Source organism: Amblyomma americanum, chromosome 9 (genome assembly GCF_052857255.1).
Source record: "Amblyomma americanum isolate KBUSLIRL-KWMA chromosome 9, ASM5285725v1, whole genome shotgun sequence".
In the NCBI taxonomy this organism is placed as follows: domain Eukaryota; kingdom Metazoa; phylum Arthropoda; class Arachnida; order Ixodida; family Ixodidae; genus Amblyomma; species Amblyomma americanum.
Window position 1 is genome coordinate 74,253,401 of NC_135505.1, and position 26,054 is coordinate 74,279,454.

A 26,054-nucleotide genomic window follows, 5' to 3' on the forward strand; every position below is an offset into this window, starting at 1 on the left:
ATTCGTGGAAAGAACGTTCACGATAATCTGTCTCATTGAAAGACTCAGCCAACTAAAAATTCTGCGCTGTCTTTTGATTCACCAGGTGAGAAAGATGTGAAATTGTTGAATATAGATGCTATAATTTGAGATTTGATTTGTCCTCAGCATAATGCTCTGCGAGGAGCCTTACCAAGCAATGCGACACTAATTATTCTGTTGATAAAGGATAGAGGATACTGTAGCACTCTCTGTGTTGTATTGAATGTTAATGCGCTATAAAACGTAAGGAAACACTAAGTGAATTCATTTAACCAACCTATGAGGGTAATATCATCGCGCCTACTCATGTTACATACTCTAAACTTCCGGGACCAAAGCAAAGCTCAAATAGAGGAGTGGCGCTTAATATATTTTATCAAAAACCGCTCAAATTTTTATGACCAATTCAGCCATTTAAGTTAGCTAATCAACTTTTCTTAGTTCCTGAAACACACAAGTACAAAATATTCGGACCTTATAAAGCTGACTGCTAACAAAAACCCAAGTAGTTGTATTTCCGTATATTGCATCCTTTTTTCAAACTTCAACCGACGTCGCTCAATGTGTTTTCTTCTGTTTCTGTCTTTAATATTATACATAGTGTATGCACGGTGTTGCGTAGAGTACGGTGCAAATATTGAAATCAGATACAAGTTTACGAGGATAAAACAAATTTATAAGGCTTCCAATCATCCTATGCCTAGACATTTATTTAAAGCTAAACATGAGCGATTTGGCGTCCACCATAGCGTAGGAAGGGGCAGCAAAAGTTAGGTGGGTGGATGAGGTAAAGAAGCTTGCGGGGATACAGAGGCCGCAACTGGTAGAGGACGGAGTTAATTGCACAGGTATGAGAGAGGACTTTGTTGCCCTGCAGTAGACATAGTCAGGCTGTTAAAAATGATGATGCTGGTGATAGTGCTGTTTTAACATCCACTCAGCAGCCGTCGGCTTGGAGGTAGAAAAGGCAGATAAAGCTATCATGAAGGTGCGTCAGCGAGGTGCAGAGATCTGAGGAAAAGAGCGAAATAAGTAGCATTTGGTCAAAGTTACTTTACTGGTGCGTGTTTCGTTGATTGTTGTGTACTGTTTCCAGTGAGTCAGGGATACATGCTGTGGCGAAGGGACATGCAGCATGGATTTGCAGTAATTGAACACTCAATTAACGAGGCGCAGGGACTAATTTTTTGAGCCACACGAGCATTGTAGCTACGTTATATTGCGTGATGAGATGTCATCTAGAAATTTTAAGAAACAGGCGGCTAGTGGAACATAGTGCGAAAGTACTCATACGATCATCGCAGCCAAGCAAAATCTTGCTTGCGAATTGCTGTCAGCCTCAGCAACTTTGACGCCAGTGTTATGCCTCCGCAAAGCTACTGTGCGTATCTTGTTCGTGCATCGCTTCTCGTCATAGCAACTGTGGCGCCATAAGAATATTAATAATAATAATTGGTTTTTGGGGAAAGAAAATGGTGCAATATCTGTCTCATATATCGTTGGACACCTGAACCGCGCCATAAGGAAAGAAATAAAGAAGGGAGTGAAAGAAGAAAGGAAGAGAGAGCTGCCGTAGCGGAGGGCTCCGGAATAATTTCGACCGCCTGGGGATCTTCATTGTGCGCTGACATCGCACAGCATGCGGGCGCCTTAGCGTTTTGCCTCCATAAAAACCCACCCTCCGCGGTCAGGCTCGAACTCGGGAACTCCAGATCAGTAGCCGAGCGCCCTAACCACTGAGCCACCACAGCGGACCAAGTGGCAAGTGATTACGTGTGGCGCCAAGTGGCCAAAATTTATCCCGGGCTGCCCCCGATATTGAACCTTGGCCGATTGCAGCCAAAATTGGTGTCCAAACAAACTTGACTGTATCTCACACGATAAATCATAAAAACTTCTCCCAGGTCCGTTCCTAAATATCCAACCGGGTAACCAACAAAAAACTTGTTTACGGTTCTGGGGTTTGGGTTATTAGTCACTATAATGCCGCTCGTGGCGTTACCCTTAGCATCACCCACTTTCGCACGTCACACATCCGTTTAAGCGGAGTAAAACCCCGGCCGAATTTTTATATATATTTAAATGTTGCCCGGGGAATATCCTGGGCATTTCGGCCCGCATCGAGTGACACCAATGTGCACTTGCTGCAGTTACTCGGATGTCATCGAACACAGTGGTTGTCCGCAGAAACAACCAATGCTTGCCGCGACATCATCATCAGGAATGCTGCAGTCTAGGTTGGCTTGTCAACCTTGTCCATAAGTTGCACTGCGGCACTCGCCGGCGACTGAGACCGAAATTGCCTGTACGAAATGTTTTGTAATTAATTGTTCACGTTGCGCACTGGTGTCCTTAGCTCATTTTCAGGACTACTAGAGAAGTAGGCCTCTGTTAGGAAAAATAAGAAGGCGCCGAAAGACTTCATGCCCATACTGATTTAACGACAACTGTTAATCACACGTGCTTTTGATCCTTTTGAAACATGATCATACCCAAGGCAGGCTATAAAGGAAAGTCAGTGGCTTTTTGTGGCCACACAGGAGGCTTAGTTTAAGATACGCAGGAGCGCGCTCCTACAGAGCTGCAGGACTCTAAATTTATGTTTTTACCTTCTATCTTAATTAAGAACCCCGCAAGTGTATTCTAACAGGAAACAACTGCACCGCGCTTTCCGGGTTGGGCCCGATTGTTTTCAACCAATACAATACCCTGGCAGCAGCAAGTACAAATTCAATGAGTGTTTGGTGAAATATTTGGAAAATATTTGGTGAACAGCACCAGTAAAAGAATATACTGAATGATTGGACAAGTGCGCCAGATATGCATGTGTGATGTTACTCTACTGTGCAGGTTAAAATTGGTCTTAAAAGTCAGGAACGATGCCTCTGGGAACTGACGATATACGAGTATAAGCGCGGGCTGTCCCTAAAAAAAAGAAACGTATAAAAATCTGACGGATTATAGCTTCGCAAAATATTGTCAATGTGTGCATTTGACGGTCATAGCCACCACTTCTCTCTCCGCCATTTCTGCAATCCATCGATGAAAATAAGGTAGCTCAAGGGGTTTCGGTGGCCGCAAGCTTTCCTTAAAGCGACAATGGCTGCCATCGTGGCTCAGTGTCAGTGAAAATATCGGTTAAGATTCGCGCGTTTCAAGGTTATTTAAAAAATCGCAGAGGCATTTTCATAATACCACGAAATACAGATTCCATTAACATATTCAGGGACAGTGAATTAACAACTAGGTATCCATCAATAATTATCAGATTGGACAGCTTAAGAATAGTTATTATGTAAATAACATTTAAAAGCAAGAGCAAAACTCGGAAAATGCCGAGAAAGCATTTCTAAGTCAGTGCAGAGGAATAGAAGAATAAATGGCAATTTTAAAATTCATATCTGGCTTGTAGCTGAAGTTTATTAGAGGTGCATGTTTCTTGCTGAATATTTTTATACAGCGCAGGAATCTTTAGAAATAATAAGAAAATTTCCATTGCCGCATAAGGTATCCTTCAGGCAGATCTATGCCCAATAAGCTTAGGTTAAGTCATAATTATTTGGACAGTTCGTTCGTACAAGCAGGGGCCGAAATTTACAAACTTTTTTTCGTGGAGAACAAGCCAGTCTTAGCACCACATATTTCTCTTACCGAGCATTCTCAGGGGGTAATGGATTTGAACGAGCTGTAATAAATAAAGTGGCAGGGAGGCGCACAAAGAAAGTAGACGCAATATCTAAGAATCGACAGAGTAGAGGAGGTTGCTTGCGACCAAAATAGTCACGGCCGATCAGTGCGATTGACGAGAAAAGAGATTGTGCAGCATGTTGGTTCCGATTTCTTGAGCACTTTGCGCTAACGACCTGCTATCATTGTCACCTATGACAATTTAAGGTGTTTGTTACCCTACTGCAGTGGTTGACATCTCCCGTTGTTCCCTGTGACTTTTTACATGCGCGTCAGAAGGTGGTTCTTTGTACGTTTTTTGTTTATAGGAAGGGGGAAGGTGCGTGGAAGTGCCCGCTTGCTTTTGCCGGTGGGTGGGAATGAAAGTTGATCATGACGAATATCCAAAGCAAACCAAATGTATGGTGTCTATAAGATCTTGGAAAAATTCTCTTATATGCCTTGCCCAGGCGTTGTGAATTAAGTGAAAACAAATAATGCAGATAGACATTTAGTCATCTGTTAAGTAGAGCTACAAGGAAGAGGTGCTTTGGTTACCACAAATAAAAATGTGTTGGCAGTTTAGCATTGTTAAGTAAGAAATATTGTGCAAAAGGACATTTTTTTGTAGATGGACACCACCACCACTTACCTGAATTTGCGATTGAGGTGTCCACTCATCCAGGAAGCCAGTAATGCGCCTCTTCAGCCAATTTTCTCATCGTCAATGCCAATTTGCCCAATGTGCGCCGTTAGCCTCTGGTTCAGTGCCGCGTTTCTGCTGCAATGTTTTCAGCGCCAACGCGATTAGCTCTAGAGCTGTGTTTTTGCCACAAATTTCTTCACGCCAATGCATGCAGCTGATATCTTTCTGTCACTAATAATTGTAATAGTTTTACAATGTGATGAAAGATATGATGTGCCCTTCACAGGGCAAGAGTGTGTTGCAGTTTAATAGGACGCGTGTTCAGCAGCGGCTAAGGTTTAAAATGCTCTCAAGTAGTGGCCACCGAAGCTGATCTGTTCGACCTGCTGCTGGTTCGAATACCGGTAGGGTATGTTTATTTTAAATATTTTTATTTATTTATTTTTTACTCGGCAAAATACACAAACATTGCAACATCTTGCTCGTGGTTTACCGAATGGAATAGTGCTTTCGAACTAAAATATTGAAGAAGTTGAATATGACAAGCTGTCTATAAAGTAGGCTTTCGTTGTTTTAGCACTGCATACAGTATGGGGACAGAGCACAAACATACACGTGTTTGCCGGTTTAGCGAATTGAAGTTAAGTTATGCACTCTGTTCTCTAAGTTGTGCCCTGCCATCATGGTGCAACGTGTTGCTTAAACGGAATTGTTGATTGGCAAACAAGTGCACGACACAAGTTAGCGTCAGTGGACTTTGTAGAGGAAAACTCATTGTCCTGACGCAGAGGACGCAAAAACCTATGAAGCATTTGCACTTTTTTTTTCTCCCAATGTAGCACTTGCATACCGTGAATAAGCTTCGCCACAAAAACGATTTCGCCCACTTTTGCACGAACACGTATAGAGAATTCATGACCCATCCAATCCATCGCTTGGTGCTTCACTGACAAGATTTGCAAGTACTAGTGAGAACCTCTATTTCGAGCATTATGCTGGGGAACCCCCAATTAACTATAGAGATTGGGAATCGTCACTGATACAGCTAACATCAATTTCCTTATTTCAACATGATTTCAACCATAACTCATTTCATTTATCAAACTTATGAGCCAACCTGATTTCTGGCAGAAAGGTCCAGTCTAATGAAAATTCTAAAGCATTCGTTTTTTTATCAGAACAAAAGTGGGTGACGCAATCAGCGTACGCCGAAATATTAATTTCACATTATGCTATTGAGAAGCCACGAATGCAGCGCGCTTCACAACAATGAATCATGCGCGCTCGAGATGTAATGCGAATATAAAGTCCACAGTAGGCAGCCCGGTCGAGCATATTATTTGAAAGAGGCAGATATTGTAAGCTTTTGGTCTATGATCTGCCTCATAAATCACCTCCTGTTAATATAGCATGATGAGTATTTTAACCGGTAGCCCCTTACGCAGGGTCGTTTTTGTCATCTTTCAACCGTCCGTTCCACGCCTACATATGCTGAGCGACTCCGTGGCCGTGAACTTCAGACGGCTGACCAAGAGACACATATGCGCGACCGTGTTGGCAACGGCATCGTATACAATGGCGATAACGCAGCCAAGGGAGCCTAAAGCACGCTTAAGGCAGATAAAGAGGCCGAGCTAAATGCCACTTGAAAAAGCAAATTCAGAGTGCAACACTAATCGCTAAGCCCATCTCGTCAACAACCGATGGCCCATGCGGCCCATAAAGCGCAAGGCACGGCTAAGAAAACGGGTGGCGACGTAGACTTTTCAAGCCGCGGAATAGCCAGGGAGACCATGAACGTACCATAGTTCTAAGAATAGTAGTAGGCGAAGGCAGCGGCCCCTTCAGCAGCTAAGTAACCTGGTCTAGAGCTCTGCGGCTACGGCCGTCTTGAGCCCTCATACCTTTTCTACGGCTCTCCAGGAAGAAATTTTAGGCTTGAACATCTCCTGACGAATACACAAGCTGACTATTCCTTCTTTGTAATAGCCTAAACGAAACGTTTTACCACAGTTACAAGCAGAAGATTAAATAACACACTAACAACAAGCAATCACTTATATCGACAAGGAAAAAATAAGTAAAATATTAAATGGAGCATTCAAGCAACGTAGATTTATTCGTCTATTGCTATGGATAAAATGCGCAATCAGAAATCATTTCTTTAAGGTAAACAATGAACTTTTATGTGCTCTGGCCTTTCAAGAAAAGATTTTCGTACATGGCATAATAATCAAAGCACGTTTCTATGAACGATAATTATACACCGGTTCGCCAAGCTCGACACCTTATCTAAAGAAACTAGGTGACTGGTTTTCTCCGCTATGGTACCGCACTTCCATTTTAGGCAGTTGCAGCCATCCACTGATTTCCTAAAAGCAGTTGGAGTGTTCTGCATTGCTCTTTATGTTCACTCGTTCTCAATGTGCGAGAGTTTAGTTATTTTGGCATGCATAATAACCTTCAAGAGCGAGGGTTCGACTCTGACGAGGATTTAAAACAAAGGCCAGGACCTCGAATACACTTAAATGTTCACAAACTGGACGACTGCGCAGACTATAAGAGCAAAAATGTTAAGCTTAGCGCATGTTATGAGGATCAATTACAAAAACACTGAAGGGATACTGAGCCGGAATTGAACTTGAGCTGGCCTTATATCGATGCATTGCTGCATTTCAGTGCAAAAGAAGACAATTTTACTGAAAACCGAGCTTTCAAAAGCCCACATAGCAGCAGATAAGACACAGGTGTCGACACCAGCAACCTCCTTTTACAAGGAAACTTTGGAACACTGGAACGCAGATTGGGCCAAGGAATAGAAATCAAGAAGCCATTCGCTCAGGCAGGATTTGTAACGCGAAGGCAAGATAACCGATGGTTGTAAATGGTAGCAAACTGATACCCAGCGATGGCATAAGCGTAGCAGGGGCGGCCGAACGTTAGATGAGAGGATCAGATTAAGAAGCTTGCGGTGATAAGGTGTCCTAAATTGACACATGCTCGTAATTCTACAGCGCAAAAAATGACAAGGACGACAGAGGGACACCACAAAGCGCAGACAAAAACCAAGGTTATTTCCATGCACTGAGCCTACATACATAAGTTCAGTGTACACTTGAAGCAAAACAACCACAAAAAGTGACGCTATTTCTCGTTGTAATGGCAACCCACACGTGGCACATGCAGAACAACCTAAAAAAAACAGAAATATAGAGATAGTGAGATGATACTGATCACAACAAACCAAGACCTTCTAAATCAACTGTCGTCTCATTGCAATCCTAAGAAAATATGCTGTTTTTAAAAACAACGATGTTGTACTGACACAGTCGTCTGCCCTTTTCCTCAATTTCCGAAGCCTCCGCTATCTCTCTGGTCTATCAGTCTGCGTATCTACGAAGAACATCGGTTCTTCCTAACACGAGTCCGTGTTCCCTGCATTGCTCACAATCACGACAGTCCACACCTTAGTGCGAGACGCCGCCCTGACAATTTTATTGTGCTCCATAAACCTTTCCTTGAGGCATCTCCCCGTTTGGACGATGCAAGATCGGCCACAGGCAAAGGTCTTGAGTATACGACGTTTCTTGCGCACTCAATGTGAGGTTGCTGGTGTCTTACAGAGCAGTCACAATTTGCGGTGACTTCAGAATTAACTTTCATGCTCAGCTTCGAAAGCTTGTACAGAGCGGAGAATGCAAGTTCTATGCATGCCATTTTTCTTATTTTTTAAGATTGTGAGCAAGCGTATGCACGACTAGAATCACCATTACTTTTTGCTGTTACCTGTGTCAGCCCCACCGCTGCATGGGTCAGGGTTGCTGAGTTCATTGAGCATGTTCTCGCCTACAGAAAGCTCTCAAATAACTCACAGAACGCTGTAAACCAGGCCCAAGCAGCGGTAAGGCTGACACAGGTCACATAAAAAAATAACGTTAGAAATAAACAAGCATGAGCAATTAATAAACAAACACTAAAAAGATTCACAGCATAACACCCCTCTCAAAGATGCCTCGACTTCATTCTTCAAGCATAAGTCGACGAGAAAAGAATAAAACGCATTATGCGAAAATAAGCGATGAGTGTGGAAACGTTGCTTCAGCGCGCATAATAGGGCTTTAGACGGACGACATGAACAACTTCTGGTCGTACCCAGCGTCACTGGGCTGCAGTCATTTCGTCAGGGATGACTTCATAGATCAGTTCACCCAGCTGACGAACAACCTTGTACCGGCCTAAGTAGTGGCGTAATAGCTTTTCACTCAATCCACTACGGCCAATTGGCGTCCGAACCCAGACTTGATCTCCTGGCTTGTATTCTGCGTTGCGTCTTCGTAGGTTGTAGCGTCTGGCGTTGCTCCTATTGGTGCTGGGTTAAGTTTAATAGCACATAGGCAGCTGAGGCCAACATGCGCCAAGCACAGCTTCTCTTTGATTCGTAATCAGACATGCCGCTAGGCTGGTTCTGACCGTTCAAGGTAGGCGGCGCCGCCGACGTTATCTCTTTAAGTAACGCTGGGCAGCATGGCGCCTAGCGCGGCCGTTGACTCCCAGCCATGAACGAGCCTAAAATGCTTCATCTGTGAGGTCTCCTGCAGTGTGGTGTCGTAGGCGAAGACTACGTAAGGCAGAATTACGTCCCAGGTCTTGTGTTCGCCATCGACATACGTGGCGAGCATATCGGCGATGGATTTGTTCAGGCGCTCGGTCAGTCCGTTGGCCTGCGGATGGTATGCAGTCATCCTCCGGTGGCTGGTTTGGCTGTAACGAGGATGGCCTGCGTTAGTTCCGCCGTGAATGCTGTTCCTCTGTCTGTTATACTTAGTGGCACAGGCAGGGGCCTATTGGTTTACATTCTTTTTCTGGCTGCCCCACCATACTTTTTGTCCGTGTTGAGCACATCAGGGGCGCCACGGCGCAAAAGAACACACTCCACGAAAATTTGATGACTTCTGCTGCTGTTCCGCCCGGTAGGGCTTTCACTTCAGCGTAGCGGGTCAGGCAACAGCTGGTCGTTTTGGCGATCCAATTTTTTCCAGACCCTGACTTTGCGAAAGGACTAAAGAAGTCTATGCCGATCTGCTGAAAGGGCCTTGAGGGGGCTTAATGCGGTTCAGATATCCTGCTGGTCGGCTGAGAGGGGTCTTTCGTCGCTGGCAATCTCGGCTGGTTTTCACATAATGTGTGACATCGGCAGACAGTCGGTGCCAAGATTGCTTGTCTTGAATGAGACGGAGGGTGCGAGAAAGTCCAACATGTCCGGTTGTCGGCCCCTCGTGCGAAAACTGAAGAACTTCGCGGAGACTTGCTGGTACCATAAGAAGGTAGGCTGTTGTTCGCAGCGAAGTTCTTCGGGAGGACACCATCTTGTTCCCAGAAAGAAGACAACCCTTGCTTGAACCAGGCGGGGGTTAAAAACCTTCCTTCCAAGTACTTAATGAGGCTTTTTCGGTCTCGGGCCGAGCGTTGCTGCTATTCAAGAGCTGGAGCTCATGGGTCCCACGAAGACGCCTTCATCGTCGTCCAGCGGCGGCGTATTTACAGAGGCTCGTGACAGGCAGTCGGCGTCAGAGTGCTTGCGTCCGGGCCTGTACACGACGAAGACGACCGACTCCTCGAGGCGCAGGCTCCATCGAGCGAGTCGGCCGGAGCGGTCTGTCGAACCGGCAAGCCAGCACAGTTCCTGATGATCGCTGCCCACGTCTAATGGTCGTCCATACAGGTAGGGGCGAATTTCGACATAGCCGAGGTGATGGAAAGGCACTCCTCAGTTGTCGAATAGTTGGCCTTGCTCTTCGACTGGGAACGGATAGCGTATGTTATTACTTTCTTCAGTCCGTCCCTTTTCTGAACGAGGACGGCGCCTAGGCCCACTTTGCTTGAGTCGGTATGAACTTCAGTATCGGTATTTTTATCTAAGTGCTCGAGGATCTGTGGGGACTGTACACGACGCTGAAGTCTACGCGCTCAAATTCTTCCAAACTTTTTGCGGGGCATTCACCTGGAGCAGCCATTAAATGTTGGCGGCATCAGAGGCAGCTGCAAGACGATTGGCGTCGACGTCTGTGATGAGGCCATAGTTGACGTTGCGGCGTCTCTTCGTTTTGGAGTGGGGCCGGACAGGGTACCGAACTCAAAGTGCTCGTTCTGGAGATGTAGGCTGGCTCGGTGAACTGGCGGCCCGTCCTTCAATGCGGATAGCAGAGGGCTGGCGTCACGACTTTAAGCGGGTGTCAGATACACAGACGGACCCCAACACCTCCACCAGATGTCACGTAGTGGTTACTTCAATCTGGAGAGCAGAAAGAAAGCGAAAATGGCGTATAAACTGTCTTGCGCCCAAAATGAGCTAAGTGACTCTGCGGTGGAGTAGCAACAAGCGTGCTAGGCGGCAGTCGAACTGAATGCCCTTCGCGCTCGGCCGTACTGTATTTAAAGCTGATAGCTAACTGCTGATATGAAATGCGAAAATTCACTGCAACAATCTGGAGCAACATATAATCGACTCCGCCGGGATTCGATCAATCGAGATAAATCTGGTCGCGTCTTGCATCGCAAACTAAGCGATAAACCGGCATGCTGGCAGCTTTGAAGAATGGACAAAGAAGCACTGCAAAGATTCACGGTAATATGGTCTGTGGATGTTGCGCAGTGAGGCGGATGATGATTATGACCCCCAGAGTAAATGTATTGAAACTTTTCAGGCAACATACCACTCCTCCTCAAAACCTCCTTCGTTTCAAAGAATTTTGTCTTGGTTTCCACGTATACACTGACACGCCCGTCTGGCCCCTGTTATTCTCTCCCATGTGAATGAGGCTCTAATGGAATGCTGGGCCATAGTAGTGCAGAAAACCAGTGAAATTTCATTTCATTAATTTTTTTCCTTAAAGGACCGAAGGCATTATATAAGGGGGAAGCAAAATCAAGGTCAAAAGACAAAGAATAAATTGACAAAAGAGAACAATAACAAAACAAAAAAGACTATGTAACTGTTAAATAATCTTGTCACGCGTATACAATGCAAAGTAAAATTCAAGGGTTTGAAACACGAGAATATCAGATTGGACAGCCGTCGCCGTAGCTCAGTTGGTAAGAGCACCGGATGCGATATTCGGAAGTTGTGGGTTCGGATCCCACCGGCGGCATGGTTGTTTTTTATGCTGATTTATAATTAATTTTTTTAAGCGATTTATTAATCTAAGCACTATAATATCCCACTGATAAGCACAACACATTAAAAAAAACATTCCCCTATGCACCTTGGTTTCGGTGGCTGTCAGCTCCCTTCATAAGTTTGTCAAACGGGCCCCTCATTTCATTTAACTTATCTGCTAATAGCTTAACGAGGGTATCGGTTCTGGCAGTCTTGATGTCATAGGTAGCTTAAGAGGGCTCTCGCACAGTTTCCGCCCTCGCCGTTAGATGACGTTCCACGTCATACTCGCGGTATTACAGGACGTGCTACGTCCGCCGCTATGGTCGAGGGTGGCGCTGGGGAACACTCTCAAGGTTCGCTTACACCCAACGAACATAAATACCCACGAGAGCAGCAGATTGGACAGCCGTCGCCGTAGCTCAGTTGGTAAAAGCAACGGACGCGATATTCGGAGGTCGTGGGTTCGAATCCCACCGGCGGCCAGTTTGTTTTTCTGCTACCTTTTAATTAATTTTCTTTAAGCGATTTATTAATCTAAGTACTATAATATCCCACTGATAAGCACAACACATAAAAAAAACATTCCCCTATGCACCTTGGTTTCGGTGGCTGTTAGCTCCCTTCATAAGTTTGTCAATCGGGCCCCTCATTTCATTTAACTTATCTGCTAATAGCTTAACGAGGGTATCGGTTCTGGCAGTCTTGATGCCATAGGTAGCTTAAGAGGGCTCTCGCACAGTTTCCGCCAGCGCCGTTAGATGACGTTCCACGTCACACTCGTGGTATTACAGGATGTGCTACGTCCGCCGCTATGGTCGAGGGTGGCGCTGGTGAACACTCTCAAGGTTCGCTTACAATCAATGAACATAAATACCCACGAGACCAGCAGATTGGACAGCCGTCGCCGTAGCTCGGTTGGTAAGAGCACCGGACGCGATATTCGGAGCTCGTGGGTTCGGATCCCACCGGCGGCATGGTTGTTTTTTCTGCTGCTTTATAATTAATTTTCTTTAAGCGATTTATTAATTAAAGTACTATAATATCCCACTGATAAGCACAACACAAAAAAAAACATTCCCCTATGCATCTTGGTTTCGGTGGCTGTTAGCTCCCTTCATAAGTTTGTCAAACGGGCCCCTCATTTCATTTAACTTATTTGTATATATATATATATATGGAACACTCAATTGATAAAAGAGAAAAATATAGTGAAAAAGTCATCACACAGAAAAAAAGTAAAAATAAGTAAAAATAATCAGCTGTTCGAAGTGCCGAATAGAATATGGCAGGAACCTTTTGCCCTCATAAGAAATGGTCGTTTAGTTTATCCCGGAATGATTTGCGGTTAGTGCATGATGCGATGGTATTTGGCATGCCATTCCATAGTGCTATGGCGTCCGGAAAAAATGATGACTTTAGAGCTACGGCGCGACAGTTGATGCGTGCGATGCTATGGTCATGGCTTAGGCGGCTGGACGTCCTGTGCGGGGGTTGCAGCTTTTCGTGTCTCGTGCCTGGGTGATAGTAGAAATGATGAAGAAGACAGAGGCGAGATATAATGCGGCGTGACTCGAGTGAAGGGACGACCAGGGAGTCTTTCAGCGCGGTGATACTGGTTTTCCTTGAATAGCAAGTTGATATAAATCGGACGGCGCGATTCTGTATGGCTTCAAGGTCAGCGGCAGGTACGCTTGTGGTGGGTGCCAAATGAATGAGGCATATTCCAGTTTCGGGCGAATGAATGCTACATATGCTAGTTTGTTTTATGTCGGGGGATGCAGCATTCAAGTTACGGCGCAGGTATCCGAGTGTGCGAGAGGCTGCAGCTCAGATGAACGTGAGTTACCCATGATTGCGATGGCGTTAGATGGAGGCCAAGATATCTGTATGATAATGCGGGATCAATGGAAAATGAGCCAATACTGTATTGATGCAGATTCACGGTGCGTTTTCTGGTGAACGATATGGATTTGCATTTGTTAATGTTTAAGTAGAGGAGGGATTTATCACACCAAGAGGAGACTGTGTCAAGATCGGACTGAAGCAAAGATGAATCGTTGGTTGCCCTAATCACTCTGTATATGACGCAATGATCGGCAAAAAGCCATACTTCCGATTTTGTATTCCAAGGGAGGTCATTAATGTAAATTAGGAATAGAAGTGGTGACAGGCCGGCGCCCTGAGGGACTCCCGATGTTACATTGGAAACAGGAGAGTGGCTATCATTTGTAGAAGTGAACTGCTTGTTCCCTGAAAGAAAATTTTCGATCCAACGGATTAGTTTGACGGGTATTCCTAGTGATGAAAGTTTTTGAAGTAAATGATTGTGCGGGACCCGATCAAATGCTTTGGAGTAATCGAGGAATATAGCACCTATTTAGAGGTTGGCATCCATGGATTCGAGCAAATCGTGTATGAACTCGGCAAGCTGGGTTTCACATGAAAGGTGTTTCCTAAAACCATGCTGGTGCGAATAAAAAAAGTCGTTAGATTCAAGATGTGTCATTAGGTTTGTGAATATAATGTGCTTTAGTAATTTTGATGGCACACTGGTTAGAGAAATTGGACGGTAGTTGGAGGCTAACTTGCGGTTACCGGATTTGAAGACTGGGATTACTTGGGCAATTTTCCAATCATCCGGAACTTCCTCGGATTGTAAAGACTGACTAAAGATTAATTGTAGAATCTGAGCCGAAGTCGTTGATGTGTGTTTTAGTAGTTTACTATTGATACGATCACAGCCTGCTGACGAAGACAGTTTTAGAAAAGCAATAAGGTTGCTGATATCGTTGGCATCAACCTGGATCATAGGCATTGCCACTGATGAAGATTCTGGTGAAGTTATGGTGGTAGAGTTGCTTACTGGAGAAAACACCGAGACGAAATAGCTGTTCAAAACGCTGGCACACTGATCTGGTTCGACTGGTTCTCCATCAGTTCCCATAAGCGCAGTTTGGTTCGGGCGAGACCTAGGGGATAGAATGCGCCAGAATTTTTTGGGGTTCGATTGTAGGATTCTATGTAAATCGATGGAAAAGAATTTATTTTTTGCAGCAGCTAAGCTTTCAATGTACGTTTTTGTACACTGATAATATTGGTATCATGTAATAGGGGAGTTAGATTTCATTACTGATCGATAGAGGCGCTTTTTCCTGTTTAGAAGACGTTTCAGGCTTAAGGTAAACCACTCATTGCTATGACCGGACCTAATATTTATTTTTGGAATGTATTTGTTTCTGAGGTTTATCATTGCTGTTTTGTATAATTCCCAGTTATGATTAACTGTTCTTGATGGATAAGACTCACAGAAATGCTCATAAAACCGTGTAAGTTCCGCGTTGATGGCATCGAAGTTTTTAACTTTCAGCAGCAGTGATATGGAAATGTGTAGAAGTGCATGGTCACTGAGTCCAGGAAGAGCCGTTACGCTTTTAATGTCTTCAGGACTGCTCGTCAGCAAGAGATCAAGGGTGTTTTTTCCTCTCGTCGGAAGTGTTATGGCTTGATGGAGACTGAAATCATGGGTTAGATCGAGGAATTGCTTGGGCTCAGTGGACTGCCATTTACCAGGTACGCTAAGTAGAGGCCAGTTAATCTGGGGGAAATTAAAATCGCCAAATAGAAAAATAGGTGATTCGGGCAAGTTATCTTTGATATACGCTAAACTACGGTAGAGAGAGTTGAAGAAAGATGACCCATAATCGAGTGGCCGGTAACAATTGCCAATTATAGCTTTCACAGTTGAGGTATGAACACAAACCCATGATAATTCGAGTACGCCGCCGTGGTACACTAAGGAGGATAAAAATGTATTTCTTACAGCTATTAGAACACCGCCCCCTTTACGGTTGCTGCGATAGCGACGATACGTGGTGAAGTTAAGATTAGCGGGAAGGACTTCGTTATCGAGGATATCTTCAGTTAACTATGTTTCAGTTAAAATAGTAATGTGTGCGTCAATGTCGTCGATGAAGCTAAGAAGCTGGTCACGCTTTGGAATTACGCTCCTTATGTTGGTAAATGCAATATGGATGTCGAGGTGAGATGGAGGACGTCTGTTGTGAACATGATTCGTTGCGCGTCATTCACTACCATCAGCGTTGAGAACACGTGCCGTACATTTCGTCACTGTGTCAGTAGTGGGGTTGTACTTAAAGCACTTTTTTCCAACATGCAGCTTATCAAGTCGCAGTTTGAAGGCACATTTTTGTGGGCGGATGAACTGCAGAAGTTTGGAACGAGCAAGGCGAGTTTCAGGGGCAAAGTCTCCTTTGATTGCGTAGGCCGTGTCTTTCAGTTTGGGCCCACACGACAGAATCTTTTCTTTTGTTTTAAAATGAGCTAATTTAATAATGATTGGGCGCTGTTTATCCGTAACAGTATTTTCTGAGTCGATGCGCACGTTCTATACTACCTGTGTCTAGTTCCACACCGAGCTCAATAGAGCAAAGGGCTCGTGCCTATTTTTCAGACTCTTCCCAACTTTTTTTTTCGCAGTCCTTAAGGCCAAAGAAAAGTAAGTTGTTTCTTCGCATACGATTGCTTGCGTCCATATTGGCGGCCTGAAGGACTAAAAGCTCACGTTTTATTTCGTTACTTTCTTCTATTTTCGAAACTCGTAGTTCCTTTTCATGATCAAATTGTAACAAAAGATGCGGTTGTTTAGTTCGAATATTAGCTTTTCGTGGTTGTCTTGCGTATCCTTAAGTTCTTTTAGCTCATTTCATATGTTGACCTGTGCGTCCTCAAGGCGTTTGAGGGCTTCTAGAACGGATGAATTATCAAATAATGTCGGTGGTCCTGGGTTGAGCTCCACGTCGCCTGATAGGTATAACATCACTTGGGATAACAGGTGGGATAATATACAGTCACAACAAATTTGCACAGCGCTACGCCACTTGATCACATAGGGGGCAAGACACCGCTACAAGACAGCGGTTGCTACTTTTGCATTCGATGAAATTGTTCAGGTAACCAACCTGTAACGTCAGCAGCGGGTTGAGCATGGTGCAGCGTGCGGTGTCGTGCCCCAGGTAAACTGCGGCGGGTCGCCGTATATATGCTGCGTGGGCGGGTCCGGTGATTGATGACGTCGATGAAGGAATGGGTTGCCAGGCGAGCAGCGGTATGCGGGCTCGGTTCGGAGCGTCGTTGGGTACCGTGCCGAGCACACGGTCATTGACTGCGCACTCCGCACCGTGAACGGTTGACGGAACTTGAGGGAAGGGCCATTCAGCAGCAGGCAGCCAGAACAGCACAACCTGTAACGTCAGCAGCGGGTTGAGCATGGTGCAACGTGCGGTGTCGTGCCCAGCGTGCGGTGCAGCGTGCGGTGTCGTAAAAAAATTGTAGAAAACAAGTTTTACTTTCGGCGAACTGGCTAAAGTTATTTGTCTCTTAAGCATGAATTCGAATGGCTGAATTTACACTTTGCGCGATTTAAATCAGCATTTTTTAAAATAATGTAAAAGATTGTATGTGATTCAGTACCTCCTAACTGTTAGCAAAAGAAGAAAAAATCAGGCTGGATGGCCTGCGATAGGCCTAATATCATAGCTGACCTCCAGGCAACGCGTTGATCTCCTTTGGGAAGGTTTTTGAGCTGTGGGAAACGCTGAATATTTAAATTCGAACTCGGCTTCCTACTTCATGTGCTTCAAAGATTGGGTACGTAAAGCACTCACGCACAGGTAGCCTAGTTTCCGTACCAGCCCTATTTCCAACAAAATTGCGAATTTGTCGCAGTAGCATTTTCATGCCTTTGATCACTGATTTCAATTTTTGAATAGGGGAAATTCTGACCGGAATAAAATATTGATAATTTTAGCGAAGGTAATGCAACTTTTTGTGGAGTTCGCATTGCTAGCATTTCGGCTCAGACACCCCTTTATAAGGTAGTGGCCTTTAAGCGTACGCTAAAATTTTTATTCGCCCTCAGTTCAGTCAGATTTCCCGGCACATCTAAACGGATCCCAGCTGACAACAATATTCGTGAGGAGGGAATCAGTTATAGTCAATACTAGATCCAGATGTAGCAGGGCACCCAGAAGACGAAGTTTCAAGACGAAATCAACAGAAAGTTGGCATCAGTGGAGGAGGAAAACCACGGTTATAATAGTAGTGTCACTAAGCTTAAGTTTTTAGTAGTATCCAACTGAAAAGTTCAGAACCGTCGCATTTTATTACTTACGAATTGAATCTGTGCTGGTTTTAAGTGATAGCAACTGCAACACGCAATAGTGATAGGGGCAAAGCCCGCACTTCGCCTGAAGGTTGTCATGACGCACTATTCAAGTTCCAGTAAATTCACAATATAATATGACATTGAAAAACCTGCTGGTTTTTGTTACAGCAGAAAATATATCTTTGTTCTTTTTCTTGATGTCCTGTAGACGAAAATTTCGCTAATGAAGATTCGATATGCTTTTGTCTCCCTCTAATCTGATGCGCTCCATGGTCTAAATGTTTTCAGAAATACTAATTTTTCTCGTCTGTTTCTTTTTAGGCACTTTCTTCTCAAACTACTCAAAAGGGTGAAGCCAGGAAAATAGGACACATTCAATTTTGTATTATTTTTATGAAGGCAGCCGATTGCAGAGGTCAATGCGTACTTTTCACCTCATAACATCAGGCCGGAGTGGAAAAACTATTCTCTAGTAAAATGTCATACGAAGTGTGAAACTTTCATAGATATCCCCGGACCAGGAAGAATTTTTCTTGAAGTAAGGAGTATACTATAAGCCTAGGCGTCCTTTGTAGTCGTATGGCTGAGCTTGAGCGTGGTGGCGGAGGTGCTAGGGAGTATAACTGTTTAATACTCTTTATTAATCTGACCTTGAACTTTGAACTGCAGCGATGGCATAGAGTTAGAGCGTCCGCCTCGCGTGTTAGAGGACCGGGGTTCAAATCCTAGCGCCGAGCAATTCTCTACCGGGTTTAAAAAAACGGCGTGTCGATGGAATTGCATAACGAGGCCTGGGGTGCGGCCTGATTTCGGTGACCAGAACCGACAACGCACTCCCTCACCAGAACAGGACTTGGCCACTCTAGTGTAATACTTGGCCACAACCTCCTATGGACAAACCAATTAATTCTCAACCCTCAGTCCCCAGCGGCTGCGCAGCAACTGACCACGGCGGTGGTCATACCTGTGACGCAGCGGAGGGTGCTAAGAATTTCTGGCTCCGGAGAGGCCGCCATTGTAATCTTAACCTGGCAACGCTTAAGGCTACAACTTTATGTAGTGTGGCTAGCCTAGCAGTGTTGTTCAAGGAACTAGCGGGAATTAAATGGGATGCGATAGGGCTTAGCAAAGTTAGGAGGACAGGTGAGGCGCATACAGTACTAAAGGACGGACACATACTGTGCTATCGCGGATTAGAGGAGAGACGGGAACTAGGCGTGGGATTCCTCATTAATCAGGATATAGCTGGAAACGTAGAGGAGCTCCATTGTATTAACGAGAGGATAGAAGCTATTGTAATTAGGCGGAACAGGAGTTGCAAGCTGAAAGTAGGGCAGGTCTTTGCGCCTATATCCAGCCATGATGACCACACCATTGAAAGTTTCTGAGGACGTAGAATCGGCAATGAGTAAAGTAAAATCGAAAAACACTGTACTGATGGGCGACTTCAATGTGAAGGTGGGCAAGAAGCAGGCTGACGACCACGCGGTAGGGGACTATGGGATAGGTTATAGAAATAGCAGGGGAGAGTAATTAGTCGAATTCGCAGATAGAAATAATTTACCGGTAATGAATACGTTCTTTCGGAAACGAGAAAAAAGGAAGTGGCCCTGCAAGAGCCACAAAGGTGAAACTAAAAATGAAATCGACTTTATACTATGCGCTCAACCTGGCATCGTTCAGGATGTGGCCGTCCACGGAAAGGTGCGCTGCAGCGACCAGAGAATGGTAAGGTGTCGAATTAGCTTAGACTTGAAGAGGGAACGGAAGAAGCCAGTTAAGAGGGAATCCATTAATGAGCTAGCCATTATAGGGAAAGTACAGGAATATATGATAATTTATGATATCGCTGCAAAACGGATATTTGGTTTTAACTGAGGAAGACGATCTTGATGTTCATACAATGAACGATAATCTGACAGCCATCATTACGGAGTGCGCAGTAGAAGTAGGCGGTAGGACAGATCGACAGGATACCGCAAAGCTATCTCAGGTGACGAAAGATCTGATTAAGAAACGCCAAAGCATGTGCGTGTCTAATTCTACTGACAGAATAGAACTGACAAAACTATCGAAGTTAATAAATAAGTGCAAGGTAGTCGACAACAGGAAGTTTGATATGGAGAGAATCTAACATGCTCTAAAGAACGAGGGTAGCCTAAAAGCGGTGAAGCGGAAATTAGGCACAGGTAGAAACGAGATGTATGCGTTAAACGACAAGCAGGACATTGTCATTAGCAGCATAGATAAGATAGTTTACGTACCCGAAGAGTTCTACACAAATCTGTACAGTAGCCAATGTAATCTGAGCGCTAATGAGTAAGAGAGTAGCGCACGCAATGCTTCATCGCGCCGGTAACGAAAAAGGAAGTAAACAAAGCCTTAGGAGCAATGCAATGGAGAAAAGGTAACAGTATATCAGGTAACAGGAAATCTGTTGAAAGATGGAGGGAAGATTCTGCTAGAAAAATCAGCAACCATGTATACGCAATGCCTTATGATCTGGACCGTACCAGAAGCTTAGAAGAACGCTAATATATTCCTAATTAATAAGAAAGGGGACGCCAAAGACATGACAAATTACAGACCGATCAACTTACTGTCCTTTGCCTACAAAATATTTACTAAGGTAATCACTAATAGAGTCAAGGCAACCTTAGACTTTATTCAACTAAATTATCAGGCACAATTTCGTAAATAATATTGCACAATAGATCATATTCACACTATCAATCAGGTTATAGAGAAATGAGCAGGATATAACCAACCTTTATATATAGCCTTCATTGATTACGAGAAAGCATTCGACTCAGTGGAAACCTGAGCAGTCATACAGGCAATGCGTAATCAGGATGAAGAGCCTTATGTCAAAATACTTGAAGATATATATAGCAACCGCACAGCTACTGTAGTCCTCCATAAAGTAAGCAATAAAATTCCACTAAGGAAGGACGTCAGGCAAGGAGACATGATCTCGCCAATGCTATTCACCGCCTGTTTACAGGAAGTGTTCCGAGGCATGATTTGGGAACAGTTGGAATAACAGTAAATGGAGAATACCAATATATTCTGCCATTCGCTGATAACGTTGCCTTGCTGAGTCACTCAGGAGGTGAACTGCAAATCATGATCAACGAGTTAGACAGGCAGAGCCGAATGCTGGGCCTAAAAAGTAGCATGCAGAAAACCAAGATAATGTTCAACAGTCCAGCAAGGGAACAGCAGTTCACAATCGGCAGCGAGAGCCTGGAAGTTGCAAAGTAGACGTAGGGCAAGTAGTGACAGCTGATCCATATCATGAGAGGGAAATAACTGGAAGGGTAAGGATGGGGTGGAGCGCATATGGCAGGTTCTCTCAGATAACGAGTGGCAGTTTACCGATTTCCCTCAAAAGAAAAGTTTACAAAAGCTGCATCTTACCGCTACTCACCTACGGGGCAGAAACGTGGAAGCTAACGAAAAGTGTTAAGCTTAAGTTAAGAACAACGCAGCGAGCCATGGAAAGAAAAATGATAGGTGTAACGTTAAGGGACCGGAAGCGGAAAGAGTGGGTGAGGGAACAAACGCTGGTTTATAAAATCCTAGTCGAAATCAAAAACAAGAAATGTGCTTGGACAGGGCTTGTGATGCGAAGGCAAGATAACCGCTGATCCTTAAGGGTAACGGAGTGGATTTCAGGAGAAGGCAAGCGTAGCAGAGGGCGGCAGAAGGTTAGGTGGGCAGATGAGATTAAGAACTTCGCAGGCATAGGGTGGGCGCAGCTAAAAATGAGCATGACTAATTTGGGAGGCATTGGAGAGCCTTTTGCCCTGTAATGGGTGTAGTAAGGCTGATGATGATGATTTACCTGACGGATTTTTTTCTAAACATTTGACCATCAGAAAAAAGCAAGGCAGCTTGTGAGCGTCATCACAATGTCTCAAGTATATAGCAACTCCTAACTCTGACGCAAGCAAGAAGCCTTAGCTCTATTGTAACCGGCTGAGGGCATCAGTTCTTGGTATGGCCCCTGAGAATAAGTATAAACAATCTATTTTAACCAGTTTTTTATTTCACAGAGCACCTATGATGACGTCATTTTGTGATCAGAAGCCGACGGCGTCCTAGACGCGAATGGGAATATAGTATACGTCATTTCAAATATGATGTAATAACAGAAACAATAGCGGCATGTGCGAACGGAAGCGACCGCCGGTTTGTGTACTGGGTGAGCGTGCGCGCGTAGAAACCCATAATTAGTAAATACATTTCAGGTTACACAATGTTCCCATGCTGGCGGCCATTTTTAATTTTGGGAAATTGCTTTGAAGGCGAGTGTTACAAAGTATGCAACGCCATTTCGAAGCCATCTTTTTCAAGGAAACCTCGCTAATATGGCACGTTTTGAAGCGGGACATAACCCCATCCTACTGTCACGTAGTGGTGACGGCAGTCGAAGCAGCGATGAAGACGGACGAAAGGGTCTTCTATAAGAGCTGTTTATTGGGCTGACATGCACCCAAAATGGACTGAATCACTCGGCGGCGGCAAAGCGACAAGCGTGCTCGGCGGTCGTCGAACAGAATGCCGGCCGCTGTCGGCCGTGCTCAATTTAAAGCTGATAGCGAACTTTCGTGATAAAGAGCGCAACATTACTAGAACATTCCGGAACAACGTAGAATCAGCTCTGTCTGGCTGCGATCAATCGAGATAAATGTAGTCGCGTCTTGCGTCGCAAACAAAGCGATAAAATGATGTGGCGGCTGATTTGAAAAACGAACAAACACTGCAGATATTCGCGGCAGTACTATCCAGCAGACGAGTGCTTCTCCGAATCGCTCAAGCTGTTCGTGGAGCCCGACACACGGCCTTGTGTGCTACGCTTGCTCCAAAGTACAGTAGTACCTAAACCTATACCAGCATAGAACACTGTACACGAAACAAAGTTCTCAATTGGCTTTTTAAGAAGGAAAAAGCGAATGACGCGAGCGAAGAAAGAAAATGCGACGAGTGGTGGTTATCAACAAAATCTCCGAGAGAAAATAGAGTATATTTGCGAACAAGGGTATCTTGAAGAGGATTAGTGGTTTTATTTAAACTGCTGTTGTTTTTAAAGCGACTTTTTCTGAGAGCATTGCGCTCTGCTATACATCTATATACTTTGCTTCCAGGCAAGGCACGTTGCTCTCTTAAAGTTTACATCAAAATTTGACGCATGATGATGACACTGGATTTCAGGATTTGGAGTATCAATGCTCCTAACTACTGTGGTTACTCGCTGGCTTTGATGTTCCGCTTTTCAACCCAAGGTTACAGAAAAACTTCCTCGCCATGGTGGCTACATTTACATTGAGAGGAGTTGATAATTAAAAAGACAGTAACTCTTCGCTCCCCTAAAACGTACTGATCCCCAATTGCAATGTGACGACATTTAACGAAACTCCGCGCTTCGCCTGAATTTTGCGCGATGTTGCACTACTTTGTATACTTTACACACTTCCTTCAAATATTCTTCTCGCTGTCGTTATATCTGCGTCTTTAAAACCTTCTGAATGCCGTCTATGGCTCTGCCTCCAAGCCTAGACGTAATTGCCGGTATTTAGCCATCTGCCTTTGCCTTTCTGCTCTTTGGCAGTACTTTTATTTTGTCGTTTTCATTCCATGTTTTCTAAGTTAAAGATCATCTCCATATTTAGATTTTATTTTTGCATTAGATGGGCGTTTCATGCAGCTTTTTTTATATAAAGAGTCTACATTCAGTTCAACTGTGCTTTCAAGATTAAAGCTACCTTATGGCCACGTAAGGTATTAGCATTGAATTGACTGCGATATGTGTCGGATTGAATTAAATTTGTTTTCTTTGCTGTGCTACTTGATGAGATGATAGGGATACTGAAGGCCAAGTTTTAGTACTGATCAACAGTTGGCAGAGAGTACTGGGCGAACAGTGACTCCTGACCGTATAAATCAGTGGGCGTGGTTGCAGGCTTGGTACGATCGCGGAAAGAGCAATGGAAAAAGTTTAGTGATTGCGTAATTATTAATCTAGCGAAAATAATCATATATAGTGTGGTCACTGAATACGCCGAAAAACAAGTCTCACCATCTCCATGCGCAGAGTACGATGATCTGTCTGTTCGGTACACCATTGACACAAATAGCTCAGTATAGAGAAGGACTTCCGCGGTATAATAAAAGCAGTCGCATCGAGCAAACGCTCAGAGAGTAGCGCTGCAAAAGAAGAATTAATGCTGATGAAAGCTCTAGAACAAAAATAAAAAAGAAGCAGGAAAGAGAGCCAATTACAGTATCTTCCTTTAATAAAGAACTTGTAGCAGCTGAAAGTGCATACAAAAATGTTATAATTAGCCACGCTCACAAATATATTCGGTGTGCCTGATACTGAATTCGAGTTCACTCGAGTACTAAGCTCTATGCAAAAGGCGCGCAAAAATACGAATTGTCCGTGATCGAGGAAAACAATGAATAGGCGCGGGAAGAATACCGCACATGACGACACACATTTCAATCATCTCGTGCTATGTGACAGTTTTTGTTTACAGTTATTAAGCAGTCATTTTCGGGCGCCGTTCACATAGCGTTTTTATAACATGCAGGACCGATTTTGAAGCGCCGAAAACCAATCCTCATTTTTTAATTTTCATATCACGCGTGTAATACGCATGGTGGTTATAACAGGCAATAAAATGGCAATGCATGAAATATTAGAAATTAAAGTACCAAAAAATAGTTTACTATCTTGTTGGTGATTTAATTAAGTTGAATATTTTTTTTCGTTAATAACTTTACGTGGAAAATTTAGTGAATGCGTGATTAATATTTATTCTTTGGAGCTGCCTAACAAATTACATTTCTTCCAAACAAGCTGGCTTATTCAATTTACTGAGGAATCCTCAAACAATTAGAGTTCACATCACGCTTTTTTTCACTTGAGAATGCTTCGTGGGTATGCTAGGCCCTGCTAAAAATGGCAAAGACAAGAATCAATATCTAGGAGTCACTATTTCTATACCGGAGCGACGGGATGGGAAAAGGGCGGTCATCGTTCGGCTACTTTTCTGATTACCATTGTTTCTTTGCACTTCGTACCCTCCTAGCCTCTAAACAGATCGAGCAGATAACTAAAGATAATTCTGACTAAAAGTCTATAAATTTCATACACAAACTCATCCTAACGGAGCAAACAAGCAATATGAGGTTAATGAGACTAACGTACCAAAACTATCATCTGCAGGATAATTCTTTATGCCAAAAGCTGCGCATCAGCAATAAAAACAGAGTTGCAATGGCATAGAATTTGATTCAAAGAAAATTATGCAGGAAATTAGAAACAAGACGCACGAACAGAAATGCTTTTACAAAGATCTGTCAAAGGCAACAGCTTGCGCCTTATGTGCCCTTGCAAGAAGTTGAGCCAAAATTATGCCTTTTATCTGAAATAAGGGCTTTTTTTCACAGGCATGTGTGCGGAGAGTAAATTTATTTAAGTGAAAAATTTTGCACAACACTCTTTATTAGATATTCTATTAGAATGTATACCATACTGGGCTTGCATACATATTCATCCGCATAGTTTATATCTCTCCTCTACAGACAAGTTCTCCGGGATTAATTTTTACTGTTCGAAATTCTTATGTATAGCATTAGGTTCTCGTTTTCCGCAAATTTCAAAATAGAAACCCTCTGACAAAGTGTTATTATCTTCAGTTTCTGCATATAACCTAAGTAACCGCATAGTGGTGCGTGTCAACTTGACTAAATTAATTGTTAAAGCGAGAAAAGCTAAACTACGTGATAAAGTCACCCTTTCACTAATATGGCTCTCTTTCGCTCAGTTGCTTCGAGATTAGGAACTTACAGTTTCTTGCAATTTACATTCTCTCGCCATGCACTTTCTAGCCTATAGTCTCTGGCCACACCAAATGAATTTTTTAAGATCCCAAACGTGCTTTACTTCCGCTTCATTAAAGTAAATACAATTCGTCTTATATATCCCGTAAAAGATTTACGTTCAAATATTTCCTCTCTCTCCAATGCAACTACTTTTAATCTTTTAGGTGTTTCTTTTTCGCAAAGTAAAAGAGCGTGTACATGCTACACGCTCAGAAAAGGAGACCCTTGACAGGCATTGTGAACAGCCCGCTTGTTGAGCGGGCGAAGTAAGTGTCTCTACTCTTGCAGCCGAGCTCTCACTACCACGCCATACGTCCCACGCAGTATATCGCGCCAAGTTCTTCGCCATTTATTGTTCCGGCTGTAAATCAATTCTGATGATTTAAGATTTTAAGCAACACAATGCGGTTTCAAATTCAGAGCAGCTAGTTGAAAATATACATCAATTACTGCATTTGTTGGCTAATCATTTCAACACAATCTAC